The sequence below is a fragment of the Triticum dicoccoides genome, chromosome 6A, assembly GCF_002162155.2.
Source record: "Triticum dicoccoides isolate Atlit2015 ecotype Zavitan chromosome 6A, WEW_v2.0, whole genome shotgun sequence".
Taxonomy (NCBI): domain Eukaryota; kingdom Viridiplantae; phylum Streptophyta; class Magnoliopsida; order Poales; family Poaceae; genus Triticum; species Triticum dicoccoides.
The window spans coordinates 99274689-99290080 of NC_041390.1; positions in this window are offsets into that span (position 1 = coordinate 99274689).

Consider the following 15392-nt stretch of genomic DNA (forward strand, 5'->3'; position numbering starts at 1 on the left):
GCCGCCGCAGCGACCCCGGCGAGCCCTCCTTCTCCCCCGCTTCCCCGACAATCGCCCGCATGCCGAGGGAGCCCTAGAAGCACGGGCCACAACCGCGGGCCTCGGATCTCGCCCCGACTCGATCGACTCCATCCAGTTCATCTTCGGCGAGGACGCCGGCGATCCCTCCTTCTCCCCCGCGCCCCCGCGGCCGGCCAGCATGCCTTGGCTTCGAGGGAGCCCTAGGTGCGTGCGCTACAGCCGCGGGGATCGAATCTCGCTCCGTCTTGACGCCATCTGGTCAGATCGAGGCCTTAAACTCCCTACTCTTCTCCTCATATCTGCAGTTCCAAACTGATGTGTAGCCGAAACTGCACGCATGACATACAACCGACAATCATATCCAACGATGCACCAGTGCTGCTGCCATGCATCGTACGCTGTAATTTTAGCGTCGTCCACAAATCATGTGTATAAAATCGTGTGTATAGCAGTGCTGTTTGCAGTTGAGTCAGTGCTAATCTCCTTGTGCTTGGAAAACAGTGTTCGAAACTAATGTACTAGTCTGACGAACAGTTTACTGAAACTTTCGCTAAATCATTTTCAGTTAGGACATGGAAATAGTCTGAACTATTGTAGGATTATTATAGACAATGGAAATAGTTTTGATAGAACACAGTTGTACTAAGTTGGTCATGGTTGTAGTCTAAGTTGGACACGATCATTGCGAAATTGCACAACACAGCCATACTAAGTTGGCTAGATGATGATTTTGCTTAAGTTTATCTTTTTTTTTTTGCTAGTCACATTTTTTTGGTATCCACAGTAGTTGTAGTTGCACACATAGTAGTTCTCAGTTGGATACGACCTTTGAGAAGTTGCATAATGTAGTGATACTATGTCGGCTAGATAACGTCTCCGCCACAGGACTGTTGGAAATATGCCCTAGAGGCAATAATAAAAGTGTTATTATTATATTTCTTTGTTCATGATAATAGTCTTTTATTCATGCTATAACTGTATTATCCGGAAATCGTAATACACGTGTGAATACATAGACCACAATATGTCCCTAGTGAGCCTCTAGTTGACTAGCTCGTTGTGATCAACAGATAGTCATGGTTTCCTGGCTATGGACATTGGATGTCGTTGATAACGGGATCACATCATTAGGAGAATGATGTGATGGACAAGACCCAATCCTAAGCCTAGCACAAAGATCGTGTAGTTCGTATGCTAAAGCTTTTCTAATGTCAAGTATCTTTTCCTTAGACCATGAGATTGTGCAACTCCCGGATACCGTAGGAATGCTTTGGGTGTACCAAACGTCACAACGTAACTGGGTGGCTATAAAGGTGCATTACAGGTATCTCCGAAAGTGTCTGTTGGGTTGGCACGAATCGAGACTGGGTTTTGTCACTCCATGTAAACGGAGAGGTATCTCTGGGCCCACTCAGTAGGACATCATCATAATGTGCACAATGTGACCAAGGGGTTGATCACGGGATGATGTGTTACGGAACGAGTAAAGAGACTTGCCAGTAACGAGATTGAACAAGGTATCGGTATACCGACGATCGAATCTCGGGCAAGTAAAATACCGCTAGACAAAGGGAATTGTATACGGGATCGATTGAGTCCTTGATATTGTGGTTCATCCGATGGGATCATCGTGGAACATGTGGGAGCCAACATGGGTATCCGGATCCCGCTATTGGTTATTGACCGAAGAACGTCTCGGTCATGTCTACATGTCTCCCGAACCCGTAGGGTCTACACACTTAAGGTTCGATGACGCTAGGGTTATAAAGGAAGCTTGTATGTGGTTACCTAATGTTGTTCGGAGTCCCGGATGAGATCCTGGACGTCACGAGGAGTTCCAGAATGGTCCGGAGGTAAAGATTTATATATAGGAAGTCCTGTTTCGGCCACCGGGACAAGTTTCGGGGTCATCGGTATTGTACCGGGACCACCGGAAGGGTCCCGGGGGCCCACCGGGTGGGGCCACCTGCCCCGGGGGGCCACATGGGCTGTAGGGGGTGCGCCTTGGCCTACATGGGCCAAGGGCACCAGCCCCAAGAGGCCCATGCGCCTAGGGAACCCTAGAGGGAAGAGTCCTCAAGGGGGAAGGCACCTCCGAGGTGCCTTGGGGAGGATGGACTCCTCTCCCCCCTCTTGGCCGCACCCCAAAACCTATCTAGGGTTGGCCGCCGCCCCTAGGGGGTGGGAAAACCCTAAAGGGGGCGCAGCCCCCTTCCCCCCTATATATATTGAGGCATGGGGCTGCCCATAACACGCGATTCGATCTCTCGTTGGTGCAGCCCTGCCTCTCTCCCTCCTCCTCCTCTCCCATGGTGCTTGGCGAAGCCCTGCTGGATTGCCACGCTCCTCCACCACCACCACGCTGTTGTGCTGCTGTTGGATGGAGTCTTCCTCAACCTCTCCCTCTCTCCTTGCTGGATCAAGGCGTGGGAGACGTCACCGGGCTGTACGTGTGTTGAACGCGGAGGTGCCGTCCGTTCGGCACTTGATCATCGGTGATTTGAATCACGACGAGTACGACTCCATCAACCCCGTTCACTTGAACGCTTCCGCTTAGCGATCTACAAGGGTATGTAGATGCACTCTCCTTCTACTCGTAGCTGGTCTCTCCATAGATAGATCTTGGTGACGCGTAGGAAAATTTTGAATTTCTGCTACGTTCCCCAATAGTGGCATCATGAGCTAGGTCTATTGCGTAGATTCTTTGCACGAGTAGAACACAAAGTAGTTGTGGGCGTTGATTTTGTTCAATATGCTTACCGTTACTAGTCCAATCTTGTTTCGACGGTATTGTGGGATGAAGCGGCTCGGACCGACCTTACACGTACTCTTACGTGAGACAGGTTCCACCGATTGACATGCACTTGGTGCATAAGGTGGCTAGCGGGTGCCAGTCTCTCCCACTTTAGTCGGAACGGATTCGATGAAAAGGGTCCTTATGAAGGGTAAATAGCAATTGGCATATCACGTTGTGGTTTTGCGTAGGTAAGAAACGTTCTTGCTAGAACCCATAGCAGCCACGTAAAACATGCAAACAACAATTAGAGGACGTCTAACTTGTTTTTGCAGGGTATGCTATGTGATGTGATATGGCCAAAGGATGTGATGAATGAATATATGTGATGTATGAGATTGATCATGTTCTTGTAATAGGATTCACGACTTGCATGTCGATGAGTATGACAACCGGCAGGAGCCATAGGAGTTGTCTTTATTTTTTGTATGACCTGCGTGTCATTGAAGAACGCCATGTAAACTACTTTACTTTATTGCTAAACGCGTTAGTCATAGAAGTAGAAGTAGTCATTGGCGTGACAACTTCATGAAGACACGATGATGGAGATCATGATGATGGAGATCATGGTGTCAAGCCGGTGACAAGATGATCATGGAGCCCCGAAGATGAAGATCAAAGGAGCTATATGATATTGGCCATATCATGTCACTACTCTATTTGATTGCATGTGATGTTTATCATGTTTATGCATCTTGTTTGCTTAGAACGACGGTAGTAAATAAGATGATCCCTTACAACAATTTCAAGAAGTGTTCTCCCCTAACTGTGCACCGTTGCTACAGTTCGTCGCTTCTAAGCACCACGTGATGATCGGGTGTGATGGATTCTTACGTTCACATACAACGGGTGTAAGACAGTTTTACACAGCGAAAACACTTAGGGTTAACTTGACGAGCCTAGCATGTACAGACATGGCCTCGGAACACGGAGACCGAAAGGTCAAGCATGAGTCGTATAGTAGATACGATCAACATGAAGATGTTCACCGATGATGACTAGTCCGTCTCACGTGATGATCGGACATGGCCTAGTTGACTCGGATCATGTAATCACTTAGATGACCAGAGGGATGTCTATCTGAGTGGGAGTTCATAAGATGAACTTAATTATACTGAACATAGTCAAAAGACCTTTTGCAAATTATGTCGTAGCTCGCGCTTTAGTTCTACTGTTTTAGATATGTTCCTAGAGAAAATATAGTTGAAAGTTGATAGTAGCGATTATGCGAACAGTAGAAAGCTTATGTCCTTAATGCACTGCTCAGTGTGCTGAACCCCAAACGTCGTTTGTGGATGTTTCGAACATCGAACATACACGTTTTGATAACTACGTGATAGTTCAGTTAAATGGTTTAAGTAGAGGCACCAAAGACGTTTTCGAAACATCGCGGAACATATGAGATGTTTCGAGGGCTGAAATTGGGATTTCAGGCTCGTGCCCATGTCAAGAGGTATAAGACCTCCGATGATTTTCTTAGCCTGCAAACTAAGGGAGAAAAGCTCAATCGTTGAGCTTGTGCTCAGATTGTCTGAGTGCAACAATCACTTGAATCGAGTGGGAGTTGATCTTCCAGATGAGATAGTGATGTTTTCCCAAAGTCATTGCCACCAAGCTGCTAGAGCTTCGTGATGAACTATAACATATCAAGGATAGAGATGATGATCCTTGAGGTATTCGCATTGTCTGACATCGCGAAAGTAGAAATCAAGAAGGAGCATCAATTGTTGATGGTTGATGAAACCACTAGTTTCAAGAAGGGCAAGGGAAAGAAGGGATACTTCATGAAACGGCAAATCAGCTGTTGCACCAATGAAGAAACCCGAGGTTGAACCCAAACCCGAGACTAAGTGCTTCTGTAATAAGGGGAACAACCACTGGAGCAGGATTACCCTAGATACTTGGTAGATAAGAAGGCTGGCAAGGTCGATATAAGTATATTGGATATACATTATGTTAATGTGTACTTTACTAGTACTCCTAGTAGCACCAGGGTATTAGATACCGGTTCGGTTGCTAAGTGTTAGTAACTCGAAATAAAAGCTACGGAATAAAACGGAGACTGGCTAAAGGTGAGCTGACGATATGTGTTGGGAGTGTTTCCAAGTTTGATGTGATCTAACATCGCACGCTCCCTCTACCATCAAGATTAGTATTAAACCTGAATAAGTGCTCTTGCACCTAAAGGAATGGTTTATTGAATCTTGATCGTAGGGATACACATTTTCATGCCAAAAGATATAAGATAGTAATGATAGTACCACTTACTTGTGGCACTGCCATGTAAGTCATAATGGTATAAAATGCATGAAGAAGCTCCATGTTGATGGATCTTTGGACTCACTCATTTTTGAAAAGTTTGAGACATGCCAACCATGTCTATTGGTATATATGCATGAAGAAACTCCATGCAAATGGACCGTTTGAACTCACTTGATTTTGAATCACTTGAGATATGCAAATCATACCACATGGGCAAGATGACTGAAAAGCCTCGGTTTCAGTAAGATGGAACAAGATAGCAACTTGTTGGAAGTAACACATTTTGATGTGTGCAGTCCAATGAGTGCTGAGGCATGTAGTGAATATCGTTATGTTCTTACTTCACAGATGATTTGAGTAGATGTTGAGTATATTTACTTGATGAATCTCGAGTCTGAATTATTGAAAGGTTCAAGTAATTTCAGTGTGAAGTTGGAAGATCGTCGTGATAAGAGGATAAAAATATCTATGATATGATCATAGAGATGAATATCTGAGTTACGAGTTTTGGCACACAATTAAGACATTGTGGAAATTGTTTCGCAATTAATACCGCCTGGAACACCATAGTGTAATGGTGTGTCCGAACATCATAGTTGCACCCTATTGGATATGGTGCGTACCATGATGTCTCTTATCGAATTACCACTATTGTTCATGGGTTAGGCATTAGAGACAACCACATTCACTTTAAATAGGGCACCACGTAATTCCGTTGAGATGACACCGTATGAATTATGGTTTAGCGAAACCTAAGTTGTCGTTTCTTAAAAGTTTGGGGCTACGACGCTTATGTGAAAAAGTTTCAGGCTGATAAGCTAGAACCCAAAGCGGATAAATGCATCTTCATAGGACACCCAAAACAGTTGGGTATACCTCCTGTCTCAGATCCAAAAGCAATAAAGGATTGTTTCTTGAATCAGGTCCTTTCTCGAGGAAAGGTTTCTCTCGAAAGAATTGAGTGGGAGGATGGTGGAGACTTGATGAGGTTATTGAACCATCACTTCAACCAGTGTGTAGCAGGGCACAGGAAGTTGTTCCCGTGGCACCTACACCAATTGAAGTGGAAGCTTATGATAGTGATCATGAAACTTCAGATCAAGTCACTCCCAAACCTCGTAGGATGACAAGGATGCGTACTACTTGAGAGTGGTACGTAATCTTGTCTTGGAAGTCATGTTGCTAGACAACAATGAGCCTACGAGCTATGGAGAAGCGATGGTGGGCCCGGATTCCGATAAATGGCTTGAGGCCATAAAATCCGAGAGAGGATCCATGTATGAAAACAAAGTGAAGACTTTGGCAGAACGGCTCGATGGTCGTAAGGCAAATGAGTACGGATGGATTTTAAAAGGAAGACAGACAATGATGGTAAGAATTACCATTAAGAAAGCTCGACTTGTCGTTAAGATGTTTTCCGACAAGTTCAAAGAGTTGACTACGATGAGATTTTCTCACTCGTAGCGATGCTAAGAGTCTGTTGGAATTATGTTAGCGATCACTGCATTATTTACGAAATCTTGCAGATAGGATGTCAAAACATTGTTTCCTCGACGATTTTGAGGAAAGGTTGTATGTGATACAACCGGAAGGTTTTGTCAATCCTGAAAGATGCTAATAAGTATGCAAAGCTCCGGCAATCCTTCTAAGGACTGGAGTGAGCATCTCGGAGTTGGAATGTATGCTTTGATGATGATCAAAGATTTTGGGTTTGTACAAAGTTTATGAGAAACTTGTATTTCCAAAGAAGTGAGTGGGAGCACTATAGAATTTCTGATGAGTATATGTTGTTGACATATTGTTGATCAGAAATGACGTAGAATTTCTGGAAAGCCTGGATTAAGCTACTTGAACATTGAGCATCAAGATCTATAAGGATAGATCAAAATGCTTAATAATACTTTCAAATGAGCACATACCTTGACATGATCTTGAAGGTGTTCAAGATGGACCAGTCAAAGAAGGAGTTCTTGCCTGAGTTGTAAGGTACGAAGTTAAGACTTAAAGCTCGACCACGGCAGAATAGAGAGAAAGGACGAAGGTCGTCCCCTATGCTTAAGACGTAGGCTCTTCAGTATGCTATGCTGTGTACCGCACCTGAAGTGTGCCTTCCCATGAGTCAGTCAAGGGGTACAAGAGTGATCCATGAATGGATCATAGGACAGCGGTCAAAGTTATCCTTAGTAACTAGTGGACTAAGGAATTTTCTCGATTATGGAGGTGGTAAAAGAGTTCGTCGTAAAGGTTACGTCGATGCAAGCTTAACACCTATCCGGATAGCTCTGAGTAGAGATACCGGATACGTATAATGGAGCAACAATTTAGAATAGCTCCAAGTGGAACAGTTATTTGGAATAGCTCCAAATAGAGCGTGGTAGCTGCATCTAGGAGATGACATAGAGATTTGTAAAGCACACACGGATCTGAAAGGTTCAGACCCGTTGACTAAAACCTCTCTCACAAGCAGAACATGACCAAACCCCAGATCTCATTGAGTCTTGATCACATGATGATGTGAACTAGTTTAGTGACACTAGTAAATTCTTTGGATGTTGGTCACATGGTGATGTGACCTGTCAGTGTTAATCACATGGTGATGTGAACTAGATTATTGACTCTAGTGCAAGTGGGAGACTGTTGGAAATATGCCCTAGAGGCAATAATAAAAGTGTTATTATTATATTTCTTTGTTCATGATAATAGTCTTTTATTCATGCTATAACTGTATTATCCGGAAATCGTAATACACGTGTGAATACATAGACCACAATATGTCCCTAGTGAGCCTCTAGTTGACTAGCTCGTTGTGATCAACAGATAGTCATGGTTTCCTGGCTATGGACATTGGATGTCGTTGATAACGGGATCACATCATTAGGAGAATGATGTGATGGACAAGACCCAATCCTAAGCCTAGCACAAAGATCGTGTAGTTCGTATGCTAAAGCTTTTCTAATGTCAAGTATCTTTTCCTTAGACCATGAGATTGTGCAACTCCCGGATACCGTAGGAATGCTTTGGGTGTACCAAACGTCACAACGTAACTGAGTGGCTATAAAGGTGCATTACAGGTATCTCCGAAAGTGTCTGTTGGGTTGGCACGAATCGAGACTGGGTTTTGTCACTCCGTGTAAACGGAGAGGTATCTCTGGGCCCACTCAGTAGGACATCATCATAATGTGCACAATGTGACCAAGGGATTGATCACGGGATGATGTGTTACAGAACGAGTAAAGAGACTTGCCAGTAACGAGATTGAACAAGGTATCGGTATACCGACGATCGAATCTCGGGCAAGTAAAATACCGCTAGACAAAGGGAATTGTATACGGGATCGATTGAGTCCTTGACATCGTGGTTCATCCGATGAGATCATCGTGGAACATGTGGGAGCCAACATGGGTATCCAGATCCCGCTGTTGGTTATTGACCGGAGAACGTCTCGGTCATGTCTACATGTCTCCCGAACCCGTAGGGTCTACACACTTAAGGTTCGATGACGCTAGGGTTATAAAGGAAGCTTGTATGTGGTTACCGAATGTTGTTCGGAGTCCCGGATGAGATCCCGGATGTCACGAGGAGTTCCGGAATGGTCCGGAGGTAAAGATTTATATATAGAAAGTCCTGTTTCGGCCATCGGGACAAGTTTCGGGGTCATCGGTATTGTACCGGGACCACCGGAAGGGTCCCGGGGGCCCACCGGGTGGGGCCACCTGCCCCGGGGGGCCACATGGGCTGTAGGGGGTGCGCCTTGGCCTACATGGGCCAAGGGCACCAGCCCCAAGAGGCCCATGCGCCTAGGGAACCCTAGAGGGAAGAGTCCTCAAGGGGGAAGGCACCTCCGAGGTGCCTTGGGGAGGATGGACTCCTCCCCCCCCTCTTGGCCGCACCCCAAAACCCATCTAGGGCTGGCCGCCGCCCCTAGGGGGTGGGAAAACCCTAAAGGGGGCGCAACCCCCTTCCCCCCTATATATATTGAGGCATGGGGCTGCCCATAACACGCGATTCGATCTCTCGTTGGTGCAGCCCTGCCTCTCTCCCTCCTCCTCCTCTCCCATGGTGCTTGGCGAAGCCCTGCTAGATTGCCACGCTCCTCCACCACCACCATGCTGTTGTGCTACTGTTGGATGGAGTCTTCCTCAACCTCTCCCTCTCTCCTTGCTGGATCAAGGCGTGGGAGACGTCACCGGGCTGTACGTGTGTTGAACGCGGAGGTGCCGTCCGTTCGGCACTTGATCATCGGTGATTTGACTCACGACGAGTACGACTCCATCAACCCCGTTCACTTGAACGCTTCCGCTTAGCGATCTACAAGGGTATGTAGATGCACTCTCCTTCTACTCGTAGCTGGTCTCTCCATAGATAGATCTTGGTGACGCGTAGGAAAATTTTGAATTTCTGCTACGTTCCCCAACAAGGACGTCGGAGCACTGAAACATTTTTGTTACCAGACTTGCACCAAAGCAACATATTTTTATTCATACGTTCTTTTCAGTTGTGATTGTAGTGTCTTATTTGGAGTTGTATTATGAACCGCCACTCCATGCATGTCCACCAAAAACTGGGCAGTATCAACACGGGACATCCTTGTCCGATGTTGCAACATTAGGGGTCTTAGGGTTAGTTATTTAGAAGTTTTCGTAGATTTTGTGTGAATGTTTTTTAGCCATTTGTGCAACCGGGGCAGCTTCCCTTGTGCAACCTGTTATATTGAACTCGCCAACTTCATGTTTAAAAATAGCCAACCTAACTTTTTGTTTTTGATGGAATTTTTTGTTTTTGGCTGGCAGTTTTTTTGTACAACTAGGCAGCAAATCATGTGCAACTTTTATTTTAATTCAACCAGGGTAGTCTTTCTAAGGCTGCTGTTTTTTTAGTTGCACAGTGAGCATGCAAACGATGTGGATCACACGGTGATACAAAGGCATTTTGTAGCCTTTTTTTGCAACTAGGCAGGTCCCCTTATCCAAGTTGTTTTGATTGACTTGCCAACCAAGTAGTATAACTGTTTCTGGGTGGCAGTTTTGTTAATTTGACAAATATGTTTGTTCTTTTTCTGTTTTGCAGAGACAAATTGGTTGGTGAAGGAGAGGTGCCTGGCAGTGAAACAAAGGTTCATATTTTCTTTTTCTTTTATCCCATGACCATTAATTATGCTCTTCTCTTTTACCCTCTCAGTAGTTCAATCTTTTTTGTTCATTGTAGGGTTCTCCAAATAGGACCTTTCGGCGGGACTCAAAATGGGGTGCTAAGCAGGAACCATGTGGCACTGATAATGACGGGGATGGAGAGGATGATGACGTGTCCCAGAGAGTATCTAAGTGAGTTGGCATCCTCATACTTTTCTAGTTGCACAAGAGTACCTAATTAGTTGGCATCCTCAGCATTTCTAGTTGCACAATACCATCCAACTAGTTGACATCCTTAGTCTTTTTGTAGCTGCGTTGACACCCTCAGCATTTCTTCTAGAAGCCTGAAACCTGAATGTGCAATTTTTGATTGGTCATGCAAGCGATGAATATTTCTTTTCGAGTATCTAATTAATTGGCATCCTCAATATTTATAGTTGCACAATAGTATTCAATTAGGTGGCATCCTCAGCATTTCTACTTGCACAAACATTATCCAAGTAATTGACATCCTCAACCTTTCTAGTTGCACAAGAGTAACTAATTTTTTAGTCCCATCTTCAAATTTTTGAGGGTTGCCCAAGAGTATCTAATGACTTGGCACCCTCAGCCTTTCTAGTTGCACATGAGTATTAGTTAGTTAGCATCCTGAGCATTTTCTAGTTACACAATAGCATCTAACTAGTTAACATCCTCAACCTTTCTAGTTGCACAAGAATAACTATTTTAGTTGGCATCCTATGCATTTTGTAGTTGCACAACTAACATAATATCAAGTTGGCATCGTCAACCTTTTTTATCTAGTTTTTTAGAAGAACATATATTTTGTGTGCAATGTTAACTAATCACCTTTGGCTCCTTTTGTTTTGCAAAACCGCATGTGCTCAAGTCGGAATGTGATCACCTTTGGCACCTTTTTCTCATGACAAGAAAAATAATTTCATCTTCTTTCCTATTTACTTTTAGTAACATCCTATAGAACATATTCCCCCTATTTGCAATTTGTGTGAGACAAGCCTATTTGTACGCTCATTTTTAATATTGTTCTTGTGCTTTTTCTAGTCTGGTTTCTTTGCTGCACACATTTATAGAAAAAGTTGGGATTTGGATACAAGTTTAGTTGCACAATTATATGTTTATATTTGCAGACAGCAAACTCAGTCTTTTTTAGTTTCATCTAGTATGTGTGTTGGTTGTACACATTTTTTGCAGGAAAAGATGGACTGAATGTAGTGTCTGTGCAAATAGAAGCCCATATTTGTGCCAACTAAACATGAATCCAAAACCATCTTTTCCTGCAATGTGTGCAACCAACAGCCAAAAGATTAGAACAGATGGTCTCCAGTCTGGGCTGTTTTGTTATACATTTGCATAAAAAGGTTGGCTTGGACCCGTGCTTAGTTGCACAAATATGTTCAGAAACAGTACACCCAATCCATCTTTCTAGTCTGAGATGTTTTTTTTGCACACATATTGCAGGAAAGTTGGTTATGGACTAATGGCTTAGTTGCACAAATATGTGCTTCTTTTCGCACAAACAGTACACCCAATCCATCTTTCTAGTCTGGGTTGTTTGTTGCACATATTTTGCAGGAAAGATGTCATTGGATTAATGCTTAGTGTGCAAATATATTTACTCCTTTATAGTTTTGGCTGTTAGTTGCACACATTGTAGAAAAAGTTGGCTTGGATCCACGATTTAGTTGCACAAATATGGACTTCTATTTGCACAGACACTACATCCACTCCATGTTTCTAGTCTGGGCTGTTTGTTGCACATTTTTTTTTTGCAAAACTACTCCCTTGTGTCTATTTGCACACATCCAGGCAGAAGTTGGTTTTGCTACTGGGTCTACTTGCACAAAGTGGTGTTTAATTACAGAGACATTAGATTACTGTTGCTACTCCCTTCAATTAGGAGAAGATTGGTGGTAGATCCAGAGGCAAAGGGGAAGGGGAAGTGAAGAAGGGAGGATCTGGAGCCAAAAGGGAACTTACCTTGATTGATGCTGCCTAGTACGCCTCTCTCCTCCCTCTACTTCCGCTCGGCCAACTGCTCATTACGTGAAGTTGGTTCATGTAGCACTAAAATTGCATCACGTTGTATTATAATTGGTTGTGGTAGCACAAACGGTGGTCTAAAAAATAGTTGCATCTCATAGTATAAAAGTTGCACCATCTAGTACAACCAGTTGGCAATGAAAAAAGTTCATCGAAACATATATAAATGGGGTCTACTTTTAAAGATCTCGTCGCAAGGGTTCCGATGATGGAAACGGATTTTAATTTTGACATGTAATTCGAAAGTTATAGCTTTTTGAATTTTTTGGAATGCAATTAATTGCCTTTTTACTTTATTACTGGCATGGCAAAGCATATGAAAAAGAACTTGGGCCAGCGTGAAGGCGAGTGGATGATGCTTTTTGATTTTGGTCTCTGGAATCAGCGGACTTTCCTAATCAAGAGATGGGACAAAAAATTTCCTAATACAGCCGGCTGCCGAGAAGCGCTAGCGAGCGCACGGCTGCTCGCTAGACGCGTCCTATATTATATGCTTGTAACGCAATGTAACGCTGGGAACAAGTCATCGGTCGAACGAGGCGCGACGTCGATCGTTGACGTTCAGCTACGCAACACCACCTGGTGTGTCCGGTGAGCACTCGGTCTCTCCCCCACACGTACCAATCACCGCTACTGTTGCATCGTGGCAGCTTCCAGTGCCTCTCCTCGTCAAAGGTCCCAATTCCGCCTCCTCGCCTAACAGTTTGCATATTCCAGTATTACTCTTCTTCTAAACGTGGGTCGCCCGAATGCCAAACGTGGGCCGCCTGCCCACCAGAACACGGCGGAGCAAGCGTCAATGAAGCCAGTCGCATAATAGTACCGGTACTTTTGAAAAGAAATAAAAAAGCAGGCGTCAATGGAGCTGCTAGCCACAAGAGTGTTTTCGTTCCTTGATTCCAACCGAAGCATCGTCCGGCGATGGGCACCGGCCGGCCGCACGCCGATGTGCTCGCTTGCCGCCGACGGGACCCGTCACACGATTTGGTTAACGATGATGTACCACACCACCTGACGGCGACGCCGCAACGGCCCGGCTCACCTACAACAGAAAGAGCTAGCCACACAAAGTACACACACTAGCTTTGCCAGAAATCAAACAACCTAGTAGGAGGAGTAGTATGTGGCTTCCTCCCCACATGCACCTTCCTCCCTTCCTTCCTTCCTTCTCATGGTGATGGGAATGAAAAAGCGGCTGGTTTGTCTATTCGTAGGTTGCGTGAAACTTGGCTTGAGGCCAAGAATTCTCGTTGTATTTTGCTAAATTTGCGCACTTGTGTTCCACAAATTTTGCGCTAGTTAAGGGGTGCGCAAGGAATGAGATCGCAACAGTTCTAGACCAACCGCTGAGAAATGGAGAAAAGGATTCATTTGCATATCTTTTCCTTACACCGGTCCGCTGGTCGATCAGTTTGGACTTTGGAATGCATTTCCTTGAACATAGTTGCACTGTCCTTGTGATGTGTGCCAATCTCTGTAGAAAACCAGAGACAACGGAAAATCGACAACTTATCGACCCAGCAACAAGCAACTAAAATGATTTTTAGTAATAAACAATATGATGCTTAATGTATCGAAATATCCATGTTTATCAATTGTTCCTGAAGAAAAAATGTTTGTTAGTTGTGCGGAACATTTTTTAGGGAAGGCTATCATGGTGACACAAGCTGTGGAACTTAATTAATGCTTATAATTACAGTTTACATCTTGCTAAATTTGCAGGGTTGCACCATACTACTATACTCAGTTTTATGCTGGTTATAAATGATGTACTATAATTTTCCCGCAAAATAATAATAAATAACAAATGATGTATAACTTTAAGTGGCTGATATTAAATGATTAAGTTTGTCTATCTTTTATTAGACGGTCTGGTTGTCGACTATGAAGATGCTCAAAATTTCTTGACCGTGTCATGCAACCTATGTGGCTTAGTTTTGCCAATAAATCAAAGAACCTATGTGGCTTCCGCCATGCACCTTCCTCCGTTCTCATGGGAATAAGAAGCGGTTGGTTTGTCTATTCGTAGGTTGCACGAAACTCAGTTTGAGGCCAAGAAAACTCGTTACATTTTGCTAAATTTGCACACTTGCAGTTCCACATTTTTTTTTGTGCTGGGAGGTGTGCGACAATGAGATCACAACAATTCTAGGCCAACCACCGAGAAATGGCGAAAAAGATTAATTGGTCTATCGTGCCTTACACCGGCCCGGTTAGCACAGTTTGGACTTTGGGATGCATTTCCTTGAATATATTTGCATTGTCCTTGCGATGTGTGCCAATCCCTGTAGAAACCAGACACAACGGAGAATCGACAACTTATCGACCCAGCAACAAACAACGAATATGAGTTTCGTTAAGCAACAATAGCCATGTTTCTCAGTTTTTCACAAAAAAATTGTGTTTTATCAGCTGTGTAAAACTTTTTTAGGGAAGGCCATCACGGTGACACAAATTGTGGGACTTAATAAATGCTAATAATTTGCAGTTACATTTTGCTAAATTTGGAGACTTGCACCATATTTAGGCTGGTTATAAATGATCTTTTATTACCGATCCTGTTGTGGACCTGGAGGACGCTCAAAATTCCTCGATCATGTCATGCGGCATTCCAACTAGTAGAAAAGGTACTCCCTCCATTCGGAAATACTTGTCTTGGTTTTAGTTCATTTTGAACTAAAAGCACAACATGTATTTTGGAAAGGAGAGGGAGTATTACTCATTGTGTTAAGAAAAAAAACATATTCCGACGACGACATCAGGGCATCTCCAATAGGTGGAATATATAGTCAGCATTGTAATTACGCTACTTCTATGCATTCCCATATCACTTGCTCCACCATGCCTTTGAATTGGCTCCGGGCCAGTCGAGCTACACGGCAGGACCGAACCGATCCGCACCGTAGACCGGGGCGATCGTACGTCGGAGGAAAAAACGCGGGAAGCGCTCCCCGTTCCGCCGCGAGGACCGGCCGGGGTGCTGGGCTGGACCGACCAACCACAGCAGCCGGGGCGTGCGTGGGCCCGCGTGGACCAAGCAGAACAACCCAAAAAAACGTAAACGAAGGCAACTCGCGCGCGCGCATGAGTTTTTTGATGATGATTTGCGGACATTGCAAAAAAAA